The 25,429-nt window shown below is 36.1% G+C and overlaps 1 pseudogene; it reads left to right on the top strand.

Annotated features, from left to right (window-relative positions):
* Positions 1 to 1,850: 1,850 nt before the first annotated feature.
* Positions 1,851 to 2,158, top strand: LOC102482173 (pterin-4-alpha-carbinolamine dehydratase pseudogene; annotated as a pseudogene).
* The last annotated feature ends 23,271 nt before the right edge of the window (positions 2,159 to 25,429 follow it).

Genomic DNA, 25,429 nt, shown 5'->3' with positions numbered 1-25,429 from the left:
CTTACAACACTATAATCTTGTACGCATATAAGTTAGCTGCACTATACTGACAATGTCTAAATTTCAGATAATTATGTTATTGAATTTTAAAATATTTTGTCCTTTGTTGGTACATTGCTATTGCAATATTTAGTATTTTTATTTGCTAACAACAGAAATAATTTATAGATGAATTCAGTGCTGTCTGAAATATTTACATGCCTCCCAGTTTTCCATCCCATAAGGAGCTGTGATACTTCAAGGCAATACAAAATGGTATATTTCCATGTTCTCCTGAAGACTGCTTCATCACAGAATCAACTTCAAAACTAAGACTTAGCATATGAAGAGAGTATGAGGACAGATATTAAGGGGAAAAGAGGCAAGACAATTATGGCACACAAAAATGGATTAGTATCTGTTGGTGAGAAAATGTGTAGTATCCCCAACAGAACTGGTGTGAAGCATATTCGTGTTGGAAAATTCACTTTACAAGTGAATTTATAGTTATTGAATGTGCAAAAGAAATTAAAATAAAATAAATTATATATAAAAAAGACAACCTACAAGAAGCAAAATGGAGTATCACACACCTAGCAGGAATTTGAGAGTATTTTTACCTGTCTGTATTCTACCTAAGTTTCCTTATTTTCTTTTTTATCTATCACCAGAGGACTTCTGTGCTCTGGAGAGAGAGGAACGAAGAGAGACATGGAGAGAGAAAGCACCTCCTGTCCCAATAAGGCATGGTCATACTGAAGTTCTTTTTTTTTTTTTTGGAGAGGTTTTTGCTATAGGGCGCGTGTGCTTGCCAGACAGACAGAGAGAGACAGAGAGACAGAAAGCGAGAAATCACCCCCCAAGGGGGATGGCCACGCCACAATCCCTTCTCCTCCATTCTCCTCTTGGGATCTTGGGCACGCATGCATACGTGCCCGGCGTGAGTTTTAAGCCACCGGGTCCAGGACACGAACCATGGTCAACTACGTGGGAGTCCAGCAACATAGCCATTACACTAACTGCTGGTTCCCGATACTGAAGTTCTTGTTCTTTCATTCTTCATTTTGTCAGGCTTTGTTCATGAGATCAAGACAAAAATCAAAACAACAAAGAAACAAAAAAACCTTGTATATACCATATTTGATGTTTATAATATGATGTTATAGGATATACAGAGACTATAAAATAGCTACTATAGTGAGGCAAAATAACAAAAATTCCATCTCACATAGTTACTTTTTTGTGACCAGAGCAACTAAAATCTACTTATTTAACAAAAATTCCTAATACAATGCAATTTTATAGTATAGTCTCCATGTTATGTGTTAGATCTTCAGATTTGCTCTAAAAATGAGTCTGATATTTACAATTTAGTATTTGCTCATCAGATAGCATTGTCATAAAAGTTATAGTGGAGACAAAAATATTTGTAATTGCTTTTTCTGTTATCAGAGCATAATGACCTCTTCTGTAAGCATTTTTGAGCTAAAAATAAGAAATACTAAACTTGTTTGTTTGAAGAGATATTATTGCTTTGACTCCAAATTGTTTCTCTTCTGTTTTGTGTGAGGTTTTCAATATTAAAATCTTGCACACACACACACACACACACACACACATATACACACACACAACTTTCTTAGCAGATGGATATCCTGTGAAGTATTGAGTATCTTATTAATTATTTAAGACTTTGTAGATCTAGTTACAGGATCAAAAATTTCATTAATCATTAATACTGCTTGCTTAAATGCATCAGAATAAGCATTTACTTCTCACAACAAAAACACAAACTGTATAGATCACTGCTGTTTAAAAAGTGCTCTTCGCCAGCCACCTGCTGCCCAGCCTTGCCCTAGCATCGCCAGAATATGGATGGCCAACCACACAGGCTAAGTGCTAAGGAGAGGGACCAGCCTTTGCCAAACCTGAGGGCCATGGAGTGGAATGAAGTGGAAGGCCATGATGCCATCTTCAAGCTGTTTTATTTCAAAGACTTCAACAGGGGTTCATGACAAGAGTGGCCCTGCAGGATGAGAAGCGGGACTACCAGCCTGAATGGTCTGACGTGTACAACAGGGTCCACATCACCCTGAGCACCCATGAGTGCACAGGCCTTTCAGAATGGAACATAAACCTGACCAGCATCATTGAACAAATACCAGTGTCCATGGCATAGACCCATCCTCCCTCTTTAAACTCTTCAGGGGGAGACGGTACTGAACTACACATCCAGAGAGGAACCCAAGACCCTGCTGCCTGCATTTAGGAGTCTGTCCTGATTTCAGAGGTTGTCAGCATCACTGCCAGCACCATGAATCTGGACGTTTCCCTCTGCTCCTCTCCTTATCCTGTGGGCTCTGTTACATTATACTAAATTGAGTAAGCTCTCCCTGTTTCTGCAAAATCCCAGGAATTTTCTTTCCAGGCTGTTTCTTATCACCCTTATTCAGTTTCCCCAGATGTTGTGATAGAGGGTGAAATAAAGCCTTCTTTCAGAAATCAGGATCCCCCCAAAATTAAAAAATAATAAAAAGTGCTTTCTCCTTTCATACGTACCAGTCAGATTATGTTTAGTCCTCGAAGCTATATTCTGTCAGGAGAGTATTGATTTCATTCTGTCCTGAGTCCATTTAAAAAGGTACTTAAATTATTTTAAAACATTGTACATGTATTTCCAGTTGGAAATTCTATCTAAAGATAATATCATTTTTTAATTTTCATAACTAAGTAGTACCTGGAGAAAAATATATCTAGCACTCAGAATTGTGTATAGTTTTATAATAATTAAAAATAAATCTAATGACAAAAATGATCTTTTTTTTTTTTTATAGTATACTTTGGGCCTGTCAATGGTGTGGTAGTTGAAGTAGGTGGATTTCACATAACTGACTGCATGGTTTGGTCCCAGACCGAGTGTGTGTGTACATGCCCCAAATCCCAAGAAGACAATACAGGAGAAGGGATTGCAGCATTGTCATTCCTCTTGGGGAGTGTTCTCTCTCTCACATGTGCCCTATGGCAAATTAAAAATATGTCTGTTTAGTAAACTTCTTAGCATCTTGTAAGTATGTAAGCACTTTAAGAAGACAATAGAGTTGTCAGAAAGTTGAAGGCTATGATCTGGAAGCTAAAATGAAATAAAAATATAACATATTAGAAGGAAGCAAAGTTGGCATGATTCAAGCTGAACTAAGACCAAGTAACAATGTGACAGTTCAAGTTCACCCATGTAACTAGAATAAGCTAATGCTAGAAATAAAACTGGGGACTCTTTGGCAGTGCTCTATTTAAGCATTGTGCTATTATCCAATCTGTATAATGTCATTTCAAATCCATTTTGCTTGAATTGTGTTATGTAAAATTATTTTGCCTAGGAACCCCTAAGCTGGCACATGCTGTTAAGACACTGTACTTACCCAGACTGAGACACCATGGGTGCCCGGGTTCGATTCACTCTAGATGCACTGTTGTAAGCCAGCAGTTTCAGCAACAGGGGAGGCTGAGTCGGGAGGATTGTAAGACAGAATCCTGTCTTTTAAAACAAAACAAAACAAAACAAATCTTTGAATAAATTGCTTTACTCTTTTCCAGAGATATATTCTATTGTTATTAAATGCCGAGGTAAATACAGCAAAAGCACGGAACTCCTGTGATCCCCTGAAAGAAATCTTACACAATTTCACAAAACTTTGATTTAGTAATGTTTTATTTGCATGACAATAAGATAATACAATAAGTAATTTTGAAAATATCTGTTAAAGTGTTATTAAGAAGACTTTCTCATTAGGTCAATGGTGGAAATGATGAGGTCTACGTGATTTCCAAATTTTTAATCAATTTGATTTTCTAGAAAATCATGACACTGAATATGATTCTGGGAAAAACCAATTACTCCACTTATCCTGATTTATTCATCCTGCTGATGTGTTTCTCAATGGCATGTTTTCCTATTACTAAATGCACTCCATCCCCTCTCTCTTCTCCACCAATTACTAAGGGTTCTAAAACACATTTCTAAGGCACCATTCATTCCCTGTGGGACAAGTCAATACAAGAGAGTTAAGAAATGAGGTAATCTTGTTAGAATTCCGAACGTTATCATAAGAATTTGGTAAGACACAATAACTATGAGTGGACAAAACCTATACAGATATAGACGTTAAAAAGATAGGTAGAGAGAGAGAGAGAGAATTATTTTTTAAATTATGTAACTCAGAAACTGTCAAAAGGAAGGAAAAGTAATTTGACAAATCCTTAGTGGCACTTAGGCTTTAGAAATATTTATTCATACTGCTGATGTGTTTCTCAATGGCATGTTTTCCTATTACTAAATGCACTCCATCCCCTCTCTCTTCTCCACCAATTACTAAGGGTTCTAAAACACATTTCTAAGGCACCATTCATTCCCTGTGGGACAAGTCAATACAAGAGAGTTAAGAAATGAGGTAATCTTGTTAGAATTCCGAACGTTATCATAAGAATTTGGTAAGACACAATAACTATGGATGGAACCTATACAGATATAGACGTTAAAAAGATAGGTAGAGAGAGAGAGAGAGAATTATTTTTTAAATTATGTAACTCAGAAACTGTCAAAAGGAAGGAAAAGTAATTTGACAAATCCTTAGTGGCACTTAGGCTTTAGAAATATTTTTTTTTCTGCTATTCTTTTGTGTTTTTCTTCATTTAAAGGAGGACTCTAATTAGAGAAAATAGCCAAGGAGAACGTAAGAAGATGGTTCAAGATGTTACACAGTGTCTTTTCTGGAAGTCCATGACCTAGATGGGTTATCTCAGGAGGTGGTTTATTTAAGCTTTCATTTATACCTGTCACCTATATTGCCTTACATATCGTCTATGAACACGTTATTGAGCTAGAGTAAAGAATCACTTATTTCTGAAATTCCTCCTAAGCACCAACAAAGGTACTGAAAACTAGTTCTTTGACTAATTAGAAATTACCTGGCATGTTTATCAACCCCATAAACCTATTTACTATTTAATAGTAAATAAATAGGATAAATTCAGGTCTTTGTTCTTTCTACTGTCAGAAATCACTCCAACACCATTTTTTCTCTCTTAAGTATGATTATGTACTAATATAGTCTGTATATTAGGAACCTTCAGATAATTAATCCAAAACATTTGAATTGGTTCTTGTTTACATTTTCTTGGGAATCTGAAATCATTTCCCCCATCTATCAGTGTTTCATAGAAACTTTTAATTTTTTGAATTTTTCAATGAAATGTTTAGTTAATATTTGCCATATCATTACAGTAAATACATTTTGATTTTTAGTTGCACACTTTAGTATATTATAAAATGGCAGGGTTGCCAAATTCCAGTAGTGTGTTTGGAATTTGGGAATGATCCACTACAGTGATGATGAATAACGCAAAATAAAGTCCATGAATAAAGAGATCCCCTGAGTTTTTGCTAAGCGTACTCAGTATGCAATGGCTCAACTTGCTGAGTTTAGTCTGCCAGCTTCACTGGACACTGCAGCTAGATAATTGGCACTGCTGGATACCTCCAGAACCATTACTTGTCAATTTCCAGGTCTCAAAGTAGTTGGAAATGGTATTCATTGTACACAGTTGTTATCAAACAAGTAAGTAAAATCTAGAGGTTTAGTGAGTTTAAGTTAAAACACACACATACACCACACACACAAACACATTCACTATCAGAAGAAATTAGATGCCAGACATTTCTTTATTATTATTTGAAACTGAGGAAGGAAGGAAAGATTTGCTTACATGGCAAATCCCACTGAAAACTTCCCTTTTGTGTGCTCCAGAGAGTTAACAGTATACTTATGTTCAGCCAAGAGGTACTGTTACTTAAACTTTTAAAACACCTCTATCTGGACTTCCTCTGCAAAGATAATGGAATGAGGCTTTATTTTGCAATCAATAGTCTTGTTAAAAGATACTATGGCTTCATGAAATTCAGTTAAAAGAACTCTTCAGAAAAGTAACTGAGCAAGAGCAGATACCTGACTCTTTCTCTTCTCTTAATTTAAGACAGAAACATCAAAGTTGCAAGCCCTCAAGCAGTAGCAAAAGTCAAGTGCAGTCGTTAGACTACAAAGCAGTCTTTGTAAATTATTAACTTTCCAACTGTAGCATCAATCCAGCTTCTATGTAAGATCATAAATATTAATAAAGTTATTTAAAATACACAAAACTATTTTAAAAAGTTATTTTAAGGGACTGAAAAGCACGCATCTGGAGCTTTTCTAGTTTACCCATCAGTAGAATGCACTATAGGGAACTGTGACATATAGAGCCTTACTGGAATATCTTTCAGTTTTATTCATTACTTGAATTGTCAGAATTAAGAAAGAACTCATACCCAGAAGAGGTAAAGTTTCTATTCTCAAAGATTTCCTCCTCCTAAATCAAAAAAATATGTAAAAGGGATCTTATTAGTCTCCTTTGCCTGTGCATGTTTTTGAATTTCTAGAATTGTAGTAATCTTGTTAGCTTTTTTTTATGGTGTTAGAATGAATCCAATACCAGCTTCCTTTTACACTGCAAGAAATGGTCCTATACGGAAGAATAGGGTTCCTCATGGAATGAGGCGTTGCATTCTCTTCTTCACGAGCTCATTTCCCTCTTTATATGATTAGCATGGATTTAGATTATGACATAGAATTACTTTATCTTCAGGGATGCTACACTCATATAAGTGGAAATGCTTCTTACAATTTCCTAGATAGCATGGTCCATGAATAAGCATAACCGAACAGCAGCACCCTCTTCCAAAAGATTTCTTGTGTCTTCTTCTTCTATCCCAAATCTTTCAGAAATCCAGATCGGTAATGGGTTACATTTTGACCCATTTTCTTTTTCCTGTGGCCTTCCTACTCTTTTCTGATTGTGAAAGTGAATATTGACTTGATGCCTTCAATGCTATTTGACTTTGATTGACAGGTAAGGTGGTAAACACAGGACTTCAAGAATAAAGGTAATACAAAAGAAGTAAATATATTTTCTCTAAGCTTCTATTTTCTTTGTGTTATATAACTGGGTCCTTCTTAGACTGAGATTGTCAATGTCATATTTCATTGACTTAAGCAAAATTAAATTAGATGTTTATTTTGTGAGATTTAATATTTATATTATAAGAGATACCTCTTACAATTTGAACTGGTGAGAGAATTTGAGGAGTTTATTAATATGACTTTCTTATACAAATAATGAAATGCTAGGAGAGTTAGAGTAGGAGCTGGATAATATAACAGAAATTCAGGAAATACTGGCTTTTATTTCTAGAAGTATTTAATTAACAATTAAATAATAAATCACTTACCTTGTTAAGCTCACAGCTTTTATGTATCATGTTATACATAAATCTTTGCATTTCCACACAGAGACAGTGAGTGGGCCAAAAAGTGTACTATAATATAATTTAACAAGGTTAGCACTTTCAAAATTCAAATAAAGCACACATTAAAGTGGTATGATGTTAGATGATATGAGATCTTATAAGCATGATATTATAAAATGTTTCTGTATTTTGGATTTATTTTGTAGTGTGATACGAAATCAGCTGCCAGTGTATTCATGACCAGCAGTTTATAACAGTATTAACATAAATGGTTTCTACGTAATTTGACAAAGGTGACACTTTGTGATTTAAACCAAATGTGGTAACACGAGACTACACAGTGCTTGCCTCTCCCCACTAAATCACCTGGAGGAACCACTGTTGGGGGATACTTTGGATAAGCACATGTTAGGTTCCTAAGAAGTAAAAAAAAAATTATAGGAGGAGTCTTCAAAAAGTTCGTGAACTAGGTGTACTGTTTTAAAAAAAATCTATGCATGGAGTCAAATGTTTATGCACTAAAATCAATACTTCTTTAAAAAAATATATTTGTGGGACTGGCAGGTGGCATAGGGGTTAAGGGCACTGGACTACCACATGGCCAACCATGGTTTGAGTCCCAGACCTGACAGCTTGCTTTCTCACTCCCCTCCCTGACACACACACACACACTATGCCCTTCTCTGGTCAAACTAAAATAAATAAATAAATGAAGTTAAATAAAACAATTATTTAAAAAAGTATATGTATCTTGCTTATGATAGAACGTGTCCATGCATAAGAGAAGAGATAGAGAGAAACATCCTCAGCAAGCTCTCCTCACATCGCAATGTCCTTTGCCCAGCATGCTAACTCCTCAGGATCTGGGGCTTGCATACACCCTGAGTGCTTCCAGCTAACATCAGGAGCTGAACTGAGACCCAGCAGCACAGTTCAGTTTGCTACCGACAATGACAATGAGGCTAGGCCTAAAATAGTACTTTAATTTCAATTTCAACAAACTTTTTAAAAATTTATTTCTAATTTTTAAAAATGCTTCTACTTTTTATTATTTTTACAAAAAAAAAATGCACTCTGTATCATTACAGCATGCCAAATGAATTTTCTCATCCTGAATACATTGTATACGATTCAATCATAGATATTACCATACATTTTATTATCAACACATCATTTTCCATTTTTGCATCCCTTAAATGTTTTTCTTCTGGGATCAGTAGCTGGCATAATGGTTATGTCATTGGACTCCCACATAGTTGACCTGGGTTCAAGTCCCATCAGCTTAAAACTCATGATGGGCACATGTGTGTCCAAAGTCTCTCTGTCTCTCTCTCTCTCTCTCTGCAAGAGCATGTACCCTAGAGCAAAAATAACTCAAAAAAATTAGTAGACATTTAAAAATTTTCTCAATATCTTCTTCAAAGGCAGGGCATAAAAGAATTAGTCCTAGCTACATGTTGTTTGAGAGTATAGTTGTCACCATTATTATTCCTAATTATTCTTGACATTTATTTCATTATACCATGAGCCTCATCTGAGCATAAAAATAATCAGTAGGCAAGTAAGGACTGGTTAATTATCTAGATTGTATGAAAAAGTTGTGGTATTATAGATGAAACATCAATTATGGAAATTGGTCATAAATTCTGACGATGGAAATATATCTTGGAAATTACTCTTAAATACAAGTTTAGAAATCTTTGTCATCATTTTTTGTTTGTCTTCTCTAAGCAAGTAAAATCTCATTTGTAACAAGTATATATGAGAAAAGTTTCAGTGAATAACGTAATAGAGAACTTTATAAAATGTAGTCACGTTTTAAGCCTGCAAATATAGTCATTTTTAAAATTGATTACTCATGCAAAATAACTGTATATGAGTTGTTCCTGTCTACATTGGAAAACAATGGTAACAATTACTTAGATTTTGTTCATATTTAACTGTAAAATACTGGTTAATTTTATAAATATAACTATAAATACGGTCAAAATTTTTTGTTGTCTTTAACAAAATATTGTCTGTATTATGATTTTTAGATCTGAATATGGGTTAATACAACAGTCATTTGCATTGCAACTCTACTGAATTATCCTCAGGCAAAGGTTAACATATGCAAATAATTAACTTACTTGTAACACTGGAAATATAAGTTGGTATTTCCAACTTATATGGCAATGGATTGGAAAATGAAGACTTCCCTTGATTAACTAAGAAATTTATTTATATTTTGTAAGTTTTAACATCAACATTTTGTATCCCCTTCTTAAATCCTCTTTTCAAGTGATTTTTGAATTTCCAGATTATGGTATTGAATTTGAAGCTATGAGGTACCTGGCTTTGGAGAATTCTATAAATGAAGGAGAATATGAATATTACCAACCAGATTACATGCAGTTAGGAGAATGATTACAAGCCAAACATGGGCAGATTGCCACACACCAGCCTGTTCTCCTCTGGATTTTTACTTGTGTTAACATCTCAACCAAGCCAAGTACTATTAACCTATGGGAAAATATTGGAGGTGTTCTTGGTTATTAAATTGCTAGGCAAAAGGATTGCTGGGTGGAGAGCAGGGGTAACAATTTATGGATACCCTGTATAATAAAAAATTGCCACATCTTTAGTAATGGCATGTAAGTTGGGACCATCAGATGGTGTGATGTTTATGACACTGGAGTCCCACGTAGTTGACTGCAGTCTGAGTCCCAGACCCAAAGGCTTAAACTCATCCTAGGTACATGTGCATGAGTGCATGCCCAAATCCTGAGAGGAGAATGGGGGTGGAAGGGATTGTGGTGTGGCCATCCCCTTGGAGGCTGACTTATCGCTTTATGTCTCTGTCTCTCTCTGTCTCTTCAGTAAGCACATGCACCCTATAGCAAAAATCTCTCAAAATGACATACAAGTAATAGTGCATACACAAATCAAATTTGCTATAAAGAACGAATTCTGATTTGTCAAAGTCTACTTACTTGTATATAAAATTGAAAAACTAGCTTTGTAATATTGACTTACAGATTAATATGATTACACACGAATCATTCATAACCTAAATAAATATGCACATACTGTGGTGTATCTTCAAATATACTGATCAGGATTTGTGATAAAATAAAATATTGCAATAAAATAATGTTTGGAAATCCCTGCTTTAGAAAAACAAATATCTGTTAAGTTGGACATGATAATGAGCACGCCCTTAGGATTATCAGCAAAACTAGGGCAGTTCTTTGATTAGCTTCAAGATGAAGGAGCCAGTAAAATTTTCGGTTTTTATTTTTTGGCATTTTCTTTTTCTTACTTAGAGTAAAAACTTCTGGGCTAGCCCTGAAGGCTAATGGTTAAGGAACTCAGAACCCACATGGTCTACTGTGATTTCAACCCTGGAGGATTGAAAACACACAAGGCGTATGTATGCCCCAAATACTTCCAGGATACAGAAATAAAGGAGGAAGGATTCTGGTGTGACATGCCCATGTAGTGGTGTTTTTCTTCTCTCTCTCTCTCTGCCTTTTTGTTTTTCTCTGGAGAGTGCATACGTCCTTCAGCAAATAAAAAAAAATTAAAAAGCAAAACTTGCATTTGACAACTATCTTCAGGATACTTGTATCAGTCTGCAAAGCAGACTTTATATATAGACCATATTTAGTTATGTACATACATATATACATATTTACATATTGACATATACATATTTACATATGTATAATGTATACGTGTATATACACAGAGAGAAAGAGAAGCAGGATTTGTTATAGGGATCTGACCTCATGTAATTATGTGAGTTGGCTAAACACTTTCTATGAGATTATTGTCTTTGCATCTGAACTTTAATACAGAGCAGTGGGCAGAGAAGAGAGATGTAAAGTGAGGAAGAACCTGGAACTAGCAAGCAAAAGTAGGCAGTCCTCTTTGCCTCTAACCTTCCTGATGAGGATATTGTGCATAAGTGAGTGCACTTTATCAAGGAACTAAACACAAAACTGACTCCAGAGTCTGAGAAGCTTGCGGCGCTTCCTAGGGCAGGTGGAGCAGTGGCAGTCTGAGTACTGCTTCTCACCAATGAGCTATCCCAGCTTATCAATGAGATCGAAAATGGCTGTACAAAATGACTTCTACCTTTCCACCTCCCAAACACCATTTAAAAATCTCTCTCATCATCCATTTTTAAAAATTTTTTTCTTTAGAGATATATTTACTATTGGAAGCATGCACTTATCTGGGAAACAGAGAGACAGAAACAAGATATCACCCCTCAGAAGTATGACCATGCCACAATCCCTTCTTTTCCATTCTCCTTTTGGGATTTTGGGCATATGTACACACATGCCCGGCATAAGATTTAAGCTGCCAAGTACAGTACTCCAGTCATGCTTGACTACATGGGAGTCCACTAACATAACCATTATGCTATCTGCTGCTCCCTTGTCACCCCTTTTAATTGAGAACACTCAGGGAAAATAAATTTAGGATATTGTACAATAGTTTGGTCTAGCCAGGTTGACACATTACAAAGTCACTACAGTAGTCACTGGGAAGAAAAATGGTGCCTCCTCTATGAGGCTTAAATGATTTATGCAGTCTGTTTTCGTGGAGTACGGCCATTTTCTGAATAGGTGTGGGTCGTATGATTTGTAACAGGCCAACGACAAGCAATGTAAATATGGTCTGAGTTGTAAATGTATTACGATTCTGAGGCAAAGACATTTTCAATTTTTAGATATACAATTAATATCTATAGAATTGATTCCTTAAGGAGTAAATTAATTTAGTGCAATATGTTATTTTGATTCATTTGGAACTTAGTGGCTAGAGTAAAAGCAATAGAACATGAGAACCAATGCAGTGGTTCTGATTAATGTACTTCTCTGTTGCCACCAATGTGCTTCAGAAGAGGATTAATCAGCTTCATGGTTTGCTATGCCTTGTTGTAGTCATCAAGTGATACTTTATTATTAATATTTATAAGTTATTAATAGTATTTGTGTTTTCATTGGTAGAACTATAGATGACACCTGAAATGTAATAAATGCATCATTATGTAGCTTATATATTTAGGTGGAGAATTCTTCATTCTTTTTAGATGTTTGCTGTAAGGCACATTCTCTCATTAGAGAGAGCTAAAGAGACAGAGGAAGTGAAAAATGACTCCTGGGCAGAGATACTCCTACCACAATTCCTTCTCTGCATTATCCTCTCAGGATTTTGGGGTGCACACACATGTGCATCCACTACCGAGTCCAAGACTCAGAGTCCAGACTTAACTGAAATTGTGCATTCCACATAATCAAGACTAAAAACCAAACTTAGAAAAATAAAAGTGATACACTGTGAAATGAAAAGCAGCATAAAGACACATGTATTATTCTATTTTTTTATTATAAATTGTAGTTACAACTTTAAAAGCTGCTTTGCACTTACAATATTTTTCTTACAGCACTTTTCAAACTGTCACATAAGTATTTTTTTAATTTTTATTTTCATTCACATACTTAATTAGTTTTAAATTTGCCAGAGAGCATATGCACTTGCAGAAGAGACAGAGAGAGAGAGAGATTGTCTCGCCATGGGGTATGCATATGCCTTTGCCACTACTCTTTCATCTCGCCCTTTCTTTGGGATTTTGGGTATGCATGCACATGAGTATAGGGTATTTTTCAAGCCCCTCGAAACTCAAGCCACACTGTTGGCTATGTGGGATCCTGTTCCCCACACACCAGGCTACAGATTGGTCCGCTGCATAATTATTTATTTATTCATATCTAACCCCAACAAACTGTAGGATATAATAAAGGGCTGTTTTTAAGAACATGTAGGGTTAATGTACAAACACTTTGGTAAAAATGTAGCATAATGTTTTCAAGAAAATATAAGCTTCTACTGCTTCCTGAAAATTTAACTATTCAAGTTATCAAATCCTTGATCTTTTAATTTTTTTTTTTTGGAGGGGTTTTCGCTATAGGGTGTGTGCGCTCGCCAGACAGACTGAGAGAGACATAGAGACAGAAAGCGAGAAATTACCCCCCAGAGGGGATGGTCACGCTGCAATCCCTTCTCCTCCATTCTCCTCTGGGGATCTTAGAAAAACACACACACGAGACCAGCGTGCGATTTGTAGCCACCGGGTCCGGGACCCGAACTGCGGTCGACTATGTGGGAGTCCAGCGACATAGCCATTACGCTAACTGCTGGTTCCCTGATCTTTTTAAAATTTATTTACATCTAATCACCATACATCTTTACAGTGTACAAAACATGTGTTTTTTTTTTTCCCCAGCATGAGTTCTGTGCTTTTCAGTTAACACAAAGACTTATCCTATACATTATCATCAGCAAATAAAGTTTTATTTTTAAGTCAAGTAAATATATTGAGGGCTTGTTTTCTGTTCCCATCCTCCTCTCTATAACCCTCCATTATTCCCCACTACTATCCACAGTTTCCCTCCTTGCTATTATACCTTCCAATCTTTCAGTTTCTTCCCTAGAGTACAGACATCTGCTATCTATTGAGCCGGGACATACAAAGTCTCTCTTTCATAGTCTGGCTTACTTTGCTTAGCATTAAGTCTTCATATTAGTCCATTCTGTATCTAATGTCAGGATATTATTGTTTCTTATGACTGAGTAGTATTCCATAGAGTACATATGCCACATTTTTTCAATCCATTCATCTAGTTTTGGATATTTGGGTTGACTCCATGTCTTAGCAATTGTAAATAATGCCGCAATAAACATGGATATGCAAGTGTGTTTCTAACTGAGGGTTTCCCTATCCTTTGGTAAATACATGAGTGGAATTATTAGGTTATATGGTAGTTCAATTTGTAGGTTTCTGAGGAATCTCCATATTGTTCTCCAGAGTGGTTCATCTTTAAAATGGGGCTGAAATAAGATAACCTAAAATTATATTTCTTTCTATAGTTTTGTATTTGTGGTGTTTTCTACTTCAACTCTAATGTAACTTCTTTTCATTAATTAAACATAAAAGAGGCACATCAGAACAAAGTTCATATTTTTAAAGGGTCAAAGAAGAAAGAAGCATTGACCATGTGTTAGTTTTGTTCTAATAAAAAGGAAGGAATCTTTCTGTGGATCTGCTGTGATCTTATTGTGGGTACTCAAATTCTACTCATCTTCTATGAAAGACTTTTGTTTCCATGAATGTTGTCGTTTTTCTCCTATATTACCATGTTAGGCAAAGTCTTCTAAAAAAATCCCTCTTGCATTGTTTGATTAATTAAAATCTGTAAGGAATGAGTAACTTCCTTACTTAATTAGATATTAGATTATTATATCGAGGTTTGGCAGAAAATTGAGCTTGTTTCCTCGCTAATATATTAGATCATGGACTAAATTAGATTCTTCCAGGTAAGATTAAAGTCCATTGATCATCTTTGAGAGTTTGTGGGGCAGAACCTACCTCAGGATGTGTTCTCCTACATGGGGAATTTCAGGATGCAATCTAGAAATTAGCATTGAAGAGTGAGAAAAGAGAGAGCAAGTTCTGACAGAGGGATCAGATATGTTGTGATATGTCTTCATGCTGACCCCAGATAACCCTCAGGCATCTCTGAAGCTTGAATGAACTGTTAGACTTAGTTGGGCAGCTGTACTTGCACATGAATGCATCATAGGACTCTATAGACTGTCTTTGTAATGGGGCCTAACTTTGAGGAGGGTTATGCTATTCAGGTAAGAGAGTTTTAAATTGGACCGTCAGCTGAGAGCTGACTGCCAGCAACATTTCTATGAGCTGGAAGAATACATCCTTTAGTTCTAAACTGGAAGTGCATTAGAGAAACCACCAACTAATGTTAATTTCCTTCATGCATTTCACATCTTTTAAAAAATATTTTATCTCTTTTTAAATGACAAAATAGGTATTTTTGACAGGATCTTAACATCTTGTGATACTCTTGCCACGGCCTCCCAGTTAACTAGTACCACGGACATGTATCCTCTCGCTTGGCCCAGTTAGGATCAGCTAGGATGCAAATCCAGGCCTCCCATCTGGACTCAGCTATCTAGCAGCAGTACTGTCCCACTTGCACTGTTCAGGCCTGGAACATCCATTTTTATTCTATTCATTTGGAATCTGAGCAACCTTGCTATTTGAAAACCACCACTGAATTTCAGATTCCCTTCCAGTATTTATTTATTCATAAAAAATGTCAGGTAGGAAAATGAGTAACTCTTAACGGCAATAAAGAGTACAAAACAACAATAAAAGATTCAAAATCAAATGAAATCATGACAAAAGAAGTACAAAGTATTGGGAGCAGCAGATGGCATAATGGTTACATCAGTGGTAACCATTACGTAGTCAACTGCAGTTCAACACCCAGACCCAACAGCTTAAAACACACCGGGTACATGTGCCTGCTTGTGCATGTCCTGAGAGGAAAATGGAGAAGTGATTGTGGTGTGACCATCCCCCCTGGGGGATGATGTCTCTCCTTCTGTTTCTCTGTCCCTCTTTGTGTCTCCAGTGAGTGCATATGCCCTATAACAAAAACCTCTCTCTCAAGAAAAGGTACAAAGTAGGGGCTGGCAGGTAACATGGTGGTTTAAGAGCACTTGACTCCCACATGGCCGGCTGCAGTTTGAGTGCCAGACCCAGCGGCTTGCTTTCTTGCTCCCCCATCCCCCCATCATATTCTGTCCCTCTTTGGTCAAATTAAAATAAATAAATAAATAAGCATTTAATAAAATAATTATTTTAAAAAGGAACATAATATTTAGGTATTATATAATAATATTTAAATAAATCATAAGAGTATTATATGATATTCAAGATAAATAATCACAAGAAGAAATTTATTTCTCCTTAATCAGTTTTTACTTGAAAGTTGAGAAAAATATGATTTGATAGAGTCACATGTAGAAATGTACTCTGGCCGTTACACTGCTGCTAACATACCCTGGATGTACCAGGATTCTTGCCAGAATAGATGGAATCCATTTTTCAGTTTAAAAATACTCTTAAATAATTAGACATAATATTAGCATGACATAAGGCATGTCACATTCTGAACTGCAAGTTAATTTTACAATTTATCTCAGTTTAACTTTTTTTTTTTTTCTGTAGAGGTTTCTGCTATAGGGACCGTGCACTTGCCAGAAAGAGAGAGACAGAGAAAAAGAAAGCGAGAAATCATCCCCTCGGTGGGGGTGGGGGAGGGATGGCCACGCTGCAATCCCTTCTCCATTCTCATCTTGGGATCTTGGGCATGCATGCACACACACATGAGTTTAAGCCACCGGATCCATGACTTGAACAGCAGTGGACTACATGGGAGTCCAGCGACATAGTCATTATGCCAACTGCTGGTCCCTATCTCAGTTTAATTTTAAATAAATATATTCAGCTCATAAGATGGGAGGGAATTGATACAAAGAAAACAAAATCTTTCTGTATAATACTTTACAATATTTGGAAAGAAGCCCATGTATCGATATACATGTCAACCAAGATATTAATAAAGACATACAACTTATTCATCACCATTAAATGGTTTTATATTCTGTATGAAAATCAATGTCGATGTCCCATAGATATACAGTGTTGTGATTTCCTGGGATGATTGAATTTAACTCAATTTACCCTTCTCCTGTTAGTTGAGAAGCACTAAAACCATAATATATGTGTAACTGAATTTCACATGCATTCTTAAAAACTAAAAGGAACTTACGGATATGGTAGATTTTTAAGTATGTGAGTATAGAAACTATCCTGTAAATAAATATTGTTTTTATTAATTTCAGTGGAAGATTAAGATGGTTAATCAAAGTTCTATTTTTTAAAAAAACATGATTAATAGCCACTGCTTTTATTCAAGGATTAGATTTAAAATGTTTACCTTTTTAAAAAGTTTATTTACTTTCTCCATGAGAGAAAGTGTGAGAGACAGGAACCCCAACTGAGTTCTCACATCACAATCCACATCCAATCTCACTTAGCCTGGATCATGAGAACCCTGCCTGCCCAAGAAGACCCCAGGATGTAAACATAAAACCTTGCACCACCACCTGAGCCTCAACCATTTTCATATACCATGATCTTCCAAAATAAATGTGAGATACATTGAGTAAAAGAAATATTTAATCATAGGATGATTGAAGGTAAGTTAGGTATGTATAAATAGAATAAAATTGAAGTAAATAATGCAGTCTCTTTAGATCAAACCAATGTAATATAATAATAAATGCAGTGCAGGGTAGAAGAAATAAAGACAAGAGAAACTCTCAGATGGGTAGTCATTTATTTTTGGAGTTAACAAGAGATTATTTTCAGATATTTTGTTTGTGATGCCCTGTCTAAAGCATTGTATTAACCCCCATAACAATCACATAAGACATCATCTTTTGCATGTGTTCAAGAAGGGTAGGTGCTGAAATCAAGAGGCCTAAATTTTCATGCTTATTGGAAAGACGAGAGAGAGAGAGAGAAAGAAATTACATCCCTGGAGGGGTTGGCCACACCTCAATCCCTTCTCCTCCATTCTCTAGAGATTTGGGGGTATATGTGCACATGTGGCTGGCATGAGTTTTTTGTTTGTTTGTTTGTTTTAGTTTTTTTTTCTTTTCTTTTTTTAAGACGCCAGATCCAGGACTTGAAATGCAGTTGACTACATGAGAGTCCAGCAATGTAACCATTAAGCCACCTGCTGATCCCCCAAAATGGTATTTTCAAATTGGGTGGATGAGAGGGAAGAAGCAAAGAGAGGGTATTCTTGGCAAATAATTCATTATGGATGAAAGTTAGAATGTATGGAGGGTCTGGTGCATCAAACCAATGCCAAGTGTGTGTGGAGAAGTCAGGGAAAATAAGGGAGTAGGAGAAGTAGAAGTACGTTTGTTATTATTTTTTAGAGGTTATTGTCTTGGGGTGCATGTGCTCACTGGGAAGAGAGAGAGAGAGAGGAACAGTGAGAAAATAAGAAATCATCCCCACCCCCCAGAGATGGCCATGCCACAATCCCTTCCCCTCCATTCTCCTCTTGGGATCTTGGAGGCACTTATGTACATGGGTGCAGCATGATTTTCTTTGTGTGTGTGTGTGTGTGTGTGTGTGTGTGTGTGCAGAGGTTTTTGCTATAGGGCGCGTGCATTCGCCAGCCAGACAGAGAGAGACAGAGAGACAGAAAGCGAGAAATCACCCCCTGGGGGGATGGCCACGCTGCAATCCCTTCTCCGTTCTCCTCTCGGGATCTTGGGCACGCACGCACACACGGCTGGTATGAGTTTTAAGCCACCAGGTCCGGGACGCGAACTGCAGTCAACTACATGGGAGTCCAGCGACATAGCCATTACGCTAACTGCTGATCCCAAGCCCAGTGTGATTTTGAAGTCATCTGGTCTGGGATTCGAACTGTGGTTGGCCATCTGGGAGTCCATCAATGTAATCATTACACCATCTACTGGCTCCAGAGAGGTAGATTGAATGCTTTCTATTCTCACTGTCAAGACAAGTGTAAATAATTATCTTAAGGCACTTATAATACCGTAGCATATATTTTGGTCATTTGTTATACTTCAGAGTAGGTTCAGGGAACTCTAAGTACCTATAAGCAAATGCAGAAAACCCCCTTATTAAATAAGCAGTCTGATGTGCTTTCTTAAGACACTTTATCATGTTTTGACTTATTTGATCCTGAAATACTAGTCATGGTTGATTGGACCAAGGAAGCTTGACATTTAACCCTAATGATGAAGGATATTTAAGTGCGGACCAAACAAAAATCCAAACTTTTTTGAAAAATTTAGCGTGATTACCATATTGGTCCAAAGTCATATTTTATGGAGCAAAGAATTAAATAGTGTAAGATTCGGCCAATTTTAATGATTTATTTTTAAATATCTGGGCAAAGGTGGAAGATGTGGGCAGTATCACATTATATAACAGCCCACACTCACCTTTGTAAAGAATAACTTCTGTTAATGAAGAATGTTATAGATTAGAGTGTGTAATTATAATTCCTGCAAACAGCGCAGATGGACAAAAAGTTGGGTCCTTAGCATAGTGTGGAAATCTAAGTTCTTGTGTTCATTCCACAATGTACCAGAACAAGGAACAGTGAATTTAAGTGACTAAAAATAACTCCATGATAATTTACATTAGAAGAATCATATTATATACAATATGAACAGATCTTTTTTTAAAAAGCAAAGCTTTACTTTCCTATAATTATATATCCAGCATTTCAGAGAACTTTTGTTTTCTTCTTCAACAGAATAGCCTTAGTCTGTTGTGGTGTTAGTTTAAATGACTATTACAACCTCTCAATAATTGCAGATCTAAGACCAAGATGACTTCCTACCTAAAGCATTGCTTCTGGAAAAGAAATTCAAATTGAAAAAGAATACACATGGGGCCAGGTATGGTGGTTAAGGAAGCTGTATTCCCACATGGCTAACCATGGTTCAAGTCCTGGACCTGACAGCTTGCTTTCTCACTTTCCCTCTCTCTCTCTTTCTCTGTCTCTGGTCACATTAAAATAATAATAATTATAGATAAATAAAGTTAAGTGAAGAAATTATTTTTAAAAAGAAAGAAGAAAAAGAATACATATTTAAGTAATATGCAACAATTGTTCTGACATCCTTTTTACTGAAAATCCTGAAATTACCAATTAATTTATCAACTCTGTTTCTAACATTACAGTATCACATTTCTGTTGTTCATATAAGATGATAGTGAAATATGTAGTAAAAGTAAACAATCATTGCATTAGTGTTATTAATGTCACATAAAACAATATATAATGCACACCCACATAGATATTCTGGATTTTGTAGTAATAAGCTTCTTCATTTTGAACTGGAATAATTGAAGTAAAAGTACATATACCTCAGACTCTAAAAATAGTGTCCTGATAGCTTACACATAAACATCCTTAAGAAAATTAAGTCTCATATATATTCATACTTATATATTTATGAAACCACGATTTAAGAAAAAGTTTGCATGTTTCTGACTTGTAAATGTACTTTAATTTTTTTTTCCCTGTCTGAACAACATAACTCAGACATGAATAGCTTGTGAATACATATTGGCAACGTGTGAATCCTGTTTCATCTAATAACAGAAGGATGAAACTCACAAATCTCTTCTTCACAGTCAATGAGAAAACAATCATTTGAAAAGAACTGTACTTTTTTTTTTTTTTTTTTTCCCTAGATGCTGATTCATTTGAAAAGAACTGTACTTTTTTTTTTTTTCCTAGATGCTGATATTTGGAAAGAACTCTGGGACTACTTTTACAACTGTAGAAATATTGATTCATCATTTAAGTAGTTCTGTTTTAGTCTATCAACAGCTTAAGTAAAATCATCTAGTGTAGGAACTGGAAAAACCGTAGCTTTGGCAACATTGAATAAGCAGTACATACGCATTACATTCATGAAACTTTCAAACTGGTCTTGATGTGGCATTTTAAAGTTTTGACAAGGTTTGGTCAATCTTTTCTCACATATTAGATATGGCACAATTAGTTTCATCTTAAGCTTTTTTTTATTAACTTCTAACAGCAGTTTTGTGCTACTGTATGTATTTTTAACTATGATCCTTAGTTCAAGTAGTCCACGTATTAATTAATCACATGTACATCTACTAAGGTGCACGACCTATAGTATTATTTCCAGTAATTAAATTAATACTCATTATACTCATTATATGTGCTATTACATTTTATTACATTTTGGTTATGTATCTCCTATTTAATTATCTCTAAGTGAAAAGCGACTAGACATTACATCAGTTTTACAAGTAAAAATGTGTATACATATTAAATGCACATTCAAAATTGGTGGTGCTTAACCTTATCCAACAATGGGCATCTGTTTGAAGAGTGTATGCTGTAATTACTTAAAGCTCTGTACATTTGGCATTCACTACATGAGCACATACCCTTCACAGTGTGAGTGTTTCCTGAGAGTGGAGTGTGAGGACTTGTTGATAAAGCTTTGGCAGCACTCAAGCACCTAATGGAGGTTTGGGGTACAGTGACTTTGGAGTGTTTTAATGAATCATGAGATTTTTAAAAGTAGCATCGATGCCAGACTTTTATGTCAGTGAAGTGATTTGCATTCTAATTTTCAGATAAGAGAACTTGAACCCTAGAGTAGTCACATGAACCATGAATGACTACTTCAGATTGTGAATAGAGAGTAAAGTATATTTCCCAGCACACCATTTATAATAGAGATGCTTCTAAAGTAAAGGGATTAGATAGGATGCTCAACACCATTACTATGTTCTGAGACTCTTTATCAAAAATAGATCCAATAATTCTAGAGCAAAATAAAATGCTTTCTTAGTGGTAGCATTAAATGGCACTTGTTCTGGGCTGGCCACATCCATTTCTTCTCTGTTGAGTAGCTAAAAGATATAAAACATTTCTCTTTTGATAATTACATGCTGTCTCACTCTGCTCTACATTAAATTTTTTGAAGGAAAGAGTCATGGTTTATTAGTCTATGTGTTCACACAGAGCATTTCTACATCATATATTACTGATAGTATTTGTGGAATATGTCATTTGATGCAATTTGACATTTCTCAAAGAAATTCACCTGTGATTAAAAAAATGGAAGTTTGAATAATTAATATTTCATAGAAAATTTCAGTCTATTGAAACAGACTGAAATGCTGAGTGCAATTTATACCCTCATAGATGGGTTTGTCTGTACACTTTGATAAGGAGTATTTATAGGAGGGAAAATATAATTTCAATCTTCTCCATAAAAGTAAAGCATATTCATGGCCAGCTGGAGGCGTAGTGGTTAAGATACTGGATTTCCACATGGCAAACCATGGTTCAAGTCCTGGATCCAGCAGCTTGAAACTCATGATAGGTGCTTGTGTGTCCATGACCAAAATCCCAAAAGGAGAATGGAGGAGAAGGAATTGCGACATGATTATTCCCCCAGGAGGTGGTTTCTCACTTTCTCTCTCTCTGTGTCTCTCTCTGTGTCTCTGATGAGTGCACACACCTTAGAGTAAAAATTTCTCTTAAGAAATAATAAAAAATAGGGAACCAGAAGTTAGCATAATGGCTATGTCGCTGGACTCCCACGTAGTCGACCATGGTTCGTGTCCTGGACCCGGTGGCTTAAAACTCACGCCGGGCGCGTGTGCGTGCATGCCCAAGATCCCGAGAGGAGAATGGAGGAGAAGGGATTGCGGCGTGACCATCCCCCCTGGGGGGTGATTTCTCGCTTTCTGTCTCTATGTCTCTCTCTGTCTGGCGAGCGCACGCTCCCTACAGTGAAAATCTCTCAAAAAAAAATAATAAAAAATAAAGAATGTTCTTAGCTTATCTCTGAAAAGCTACAGGTTGTAATACATATTTCTTCACCTTTGCTTGGTTATATGACTGTAACTTGTGCATGATTACAGTCAGATGCAGGTGAATACAGGTAGAGTATTTTGTTAGAAAGGCACAGCCAGTTTCAGGTAGATGCCAAGTTAATCCTTACTGGTGAGAAATAAAGAGAATACAGGAAAAAGTTTTAGGGAAGAATAAAAACTTGAAACATTTAAATTTTCACTTATAATGTACTTAACAAATACATAGTGAGTACCACCAGTATTTGTTCAGTTAAATCAAGATATAAGATGGCATTATTGTGAAGTTGCTTGGAACAAACATTTTGTATTTTTTTCCTAACCTTTTCCTTCTAAAGATAAAGATGTGTGTTTGTGACAAGTCTTAGGATTTCTCTTACCCGGAAATTCTGCTCTCTGAATTTTGAAGAAACAGACTTACGTGAAATAGATTTTCCAGGAGACTCTATGTTGAGAAATATTGTTTCAAATAGCACATAGGTGTAAATAATTAAGGTCTTAATTAATAGTTGAGAAATCTAAATTTTCTTTTTAAGAATATTTTTGCTATAGGGTGCCTGTGCTTGTTGGAGAGAAAGACAGAGAGCAAGAAATCACCCCTCAGGAGAATGGCCACACCACAATCCTTTCTTCTCTGTTCTTCTCTTGGAATTTTGGGCACACTTGAACCTGGCATGAGTTTTAAGTCACTGGGTATTAACTGATAAATTACAGTCAACTTGGGGTGGGGGGTGTGTCCAGCACATAACCATTGTGTCATCTACTGGTCTCAAGAAGTCTACATTTTCAAGAGTCTGAACATTTCTACTATTAGGAATTTAGTGTTTACTAGGTGCTTATAGGAGTATTAGCACAGAGACCCCAGGATAAATCCTCTGATGTTTAAGAATACATTTTTGAAGGAATTCTTCCTTCAAAGTACCTGTAAAATAAAATTCAATATTTTGAAATTTTGAAAGTTCTTTGTAAACTGTCAAGAATTATGGAGTATGAGCTAAAATTTTTTGCTCTGTAAAGTAAATGTTTGTGGAAAAATGTAAAAATAAATAAATGAAAGAAAAAAAAATAATGATACAAATTTTTTTGGTCAGTTTACAATATGAGAGTAAAAGAATATGACTATTTTCTGAAAATTTAATGAATCCTAAGCTGATGAACAGTGGTTAATCTTTTTTCAATAGATATTTATATAAACAGATATGTGGGGCCAGCAGGGGGCATAGTGCTTAAAGTGCTGGACTCTCATGTGACTGACTATGGTTTGAGAATTGGACCCTGCACTTGAAGCTCATGCCGGTTGGGACCTGCAGATGGCATAATGGTTACATCACTGGACTTCCACATAGTCGACCATGGTTTCAAGTCCCAAATCCTTGAAACTCACACCAGGAAAGTATGTGCATATTCCCAAAATCTCAAGAGGTGACTAGAGGGGAAGGGATTGCAGCATGGCCATCCACTCTGGGGAGTGATTTCTCACTTTCTGTATCTCTTTCTCTTTTCATGTCTTGGGCGAGTGCACATGTCTTGTGGGGGAAAACATAATCTCTCAAAAAATGAGAGAAAAAGACAAGAAAAAGAAATTCATACCAGGGGTGTGTGTGTGTCCATGCATGTGTGTGCACTCAAAATCCCAAGAGGAGAATGGAGGAGAAAAGATTGTGGTCATCCCCACCCCACCAAGGGGGTGATTTCTCACTTTCTGTCTCTCTATCTCTTTCTGTCTCTCTGGTGAACACATGTGCACTTTAGAAAAAATCTTTCTCAAAAAAATTTAAAAAATAGACATGCAAAACTGTCAGATAAGTGTTTTTACTTGGATATGGGGGATGAACAAGGGCAGAGATTTTCTCAATGTCTTCAGGTTTTGTTCAAAAAATGTATTATCATAAATGTGGTTAAATCATCATCTCTTTATTACTATTTAATTTTACAAAACTTTTTAAAGATTCAAAATACATTTTTATTTTGTACAGATTATCTTGTATCTTTTTTTTTTTTTTTTTTTTTTGGGGGTGTTTTGCTACAGGGCTCATGTGCTCGCCAGACAGAGACAGAGAGAAAGAAAGCGAGAAATCACCCCACAGGGGGGATGGCCACGTCGCAATCCCTTCTCCACCATTCTCCTCTCAGGATCTTGGGCACACACGCACATGCGCTCGGCATGAGATTTAAGCCATTGGGTCCGGGATGTGAACCGTGGTCGACTACGTGGGAGTCCAGTGACATAGCCATTACGCTAACTGCTGGTTCCTATCTTGTATCTTCTAATGTCACCTGAAGAATGTTTTTAGAAACACTTGACAGCAAGTGGCATGGTCACTGAGGTACTGGACTCCCTCATGCCTACTGCAGCTTGAGTCCTTGACTTGGCAACTTGCTTTTCACATTCTCTCTCTCTCTCTTTCTTTCCCCCTCCCTCTCTCTCTCTCTCCCTCATTAGGGCACATGTCATATAGCAAAATTTAAAAAATAATAATAGTGAAATTGTTAAAAAAAAAAGAACACTTGCACATCTATGTTTATTGCTACATTATTTACAATAGCTAGGACATGGAATCAACCCAAATGTCCAAAAACAGTTGAGTGGATTGAATAAATAGGACACACATGAACACTACAAATACTACTAACTTATAAAAAACAATGAGACTCTGACATTTGATACAAAGTGGCCTAATATAGAAGATTAAATGTCAAGTGAAGCAAGCCAGACTATGAAAGCAACAGATTGTATGTCTGCACTTAATAAATACCAAATG

This window comes from Tupaia chinensis, unplaced genomic scaffold (assembly GCF_000334495.1).
Source record: "Tupaia chinensis unplaced genomic scaffold, TupChi_1.0 Scaffold000658_2, whole genome shotgun sequence".
Classification (NCBI taxonomy): domain Eukaryota; kingdom Metazoa; phylum Chordata; class Mammalia; order Scandentia; family Tupaiidae; genus Tupaia; species Tupaia belangeri.
The sequence above is the reverse complement of the archived record's forward strand: the minus strand, read 5'-3'. Positions and strand labels throughout refer to the sequence as shown.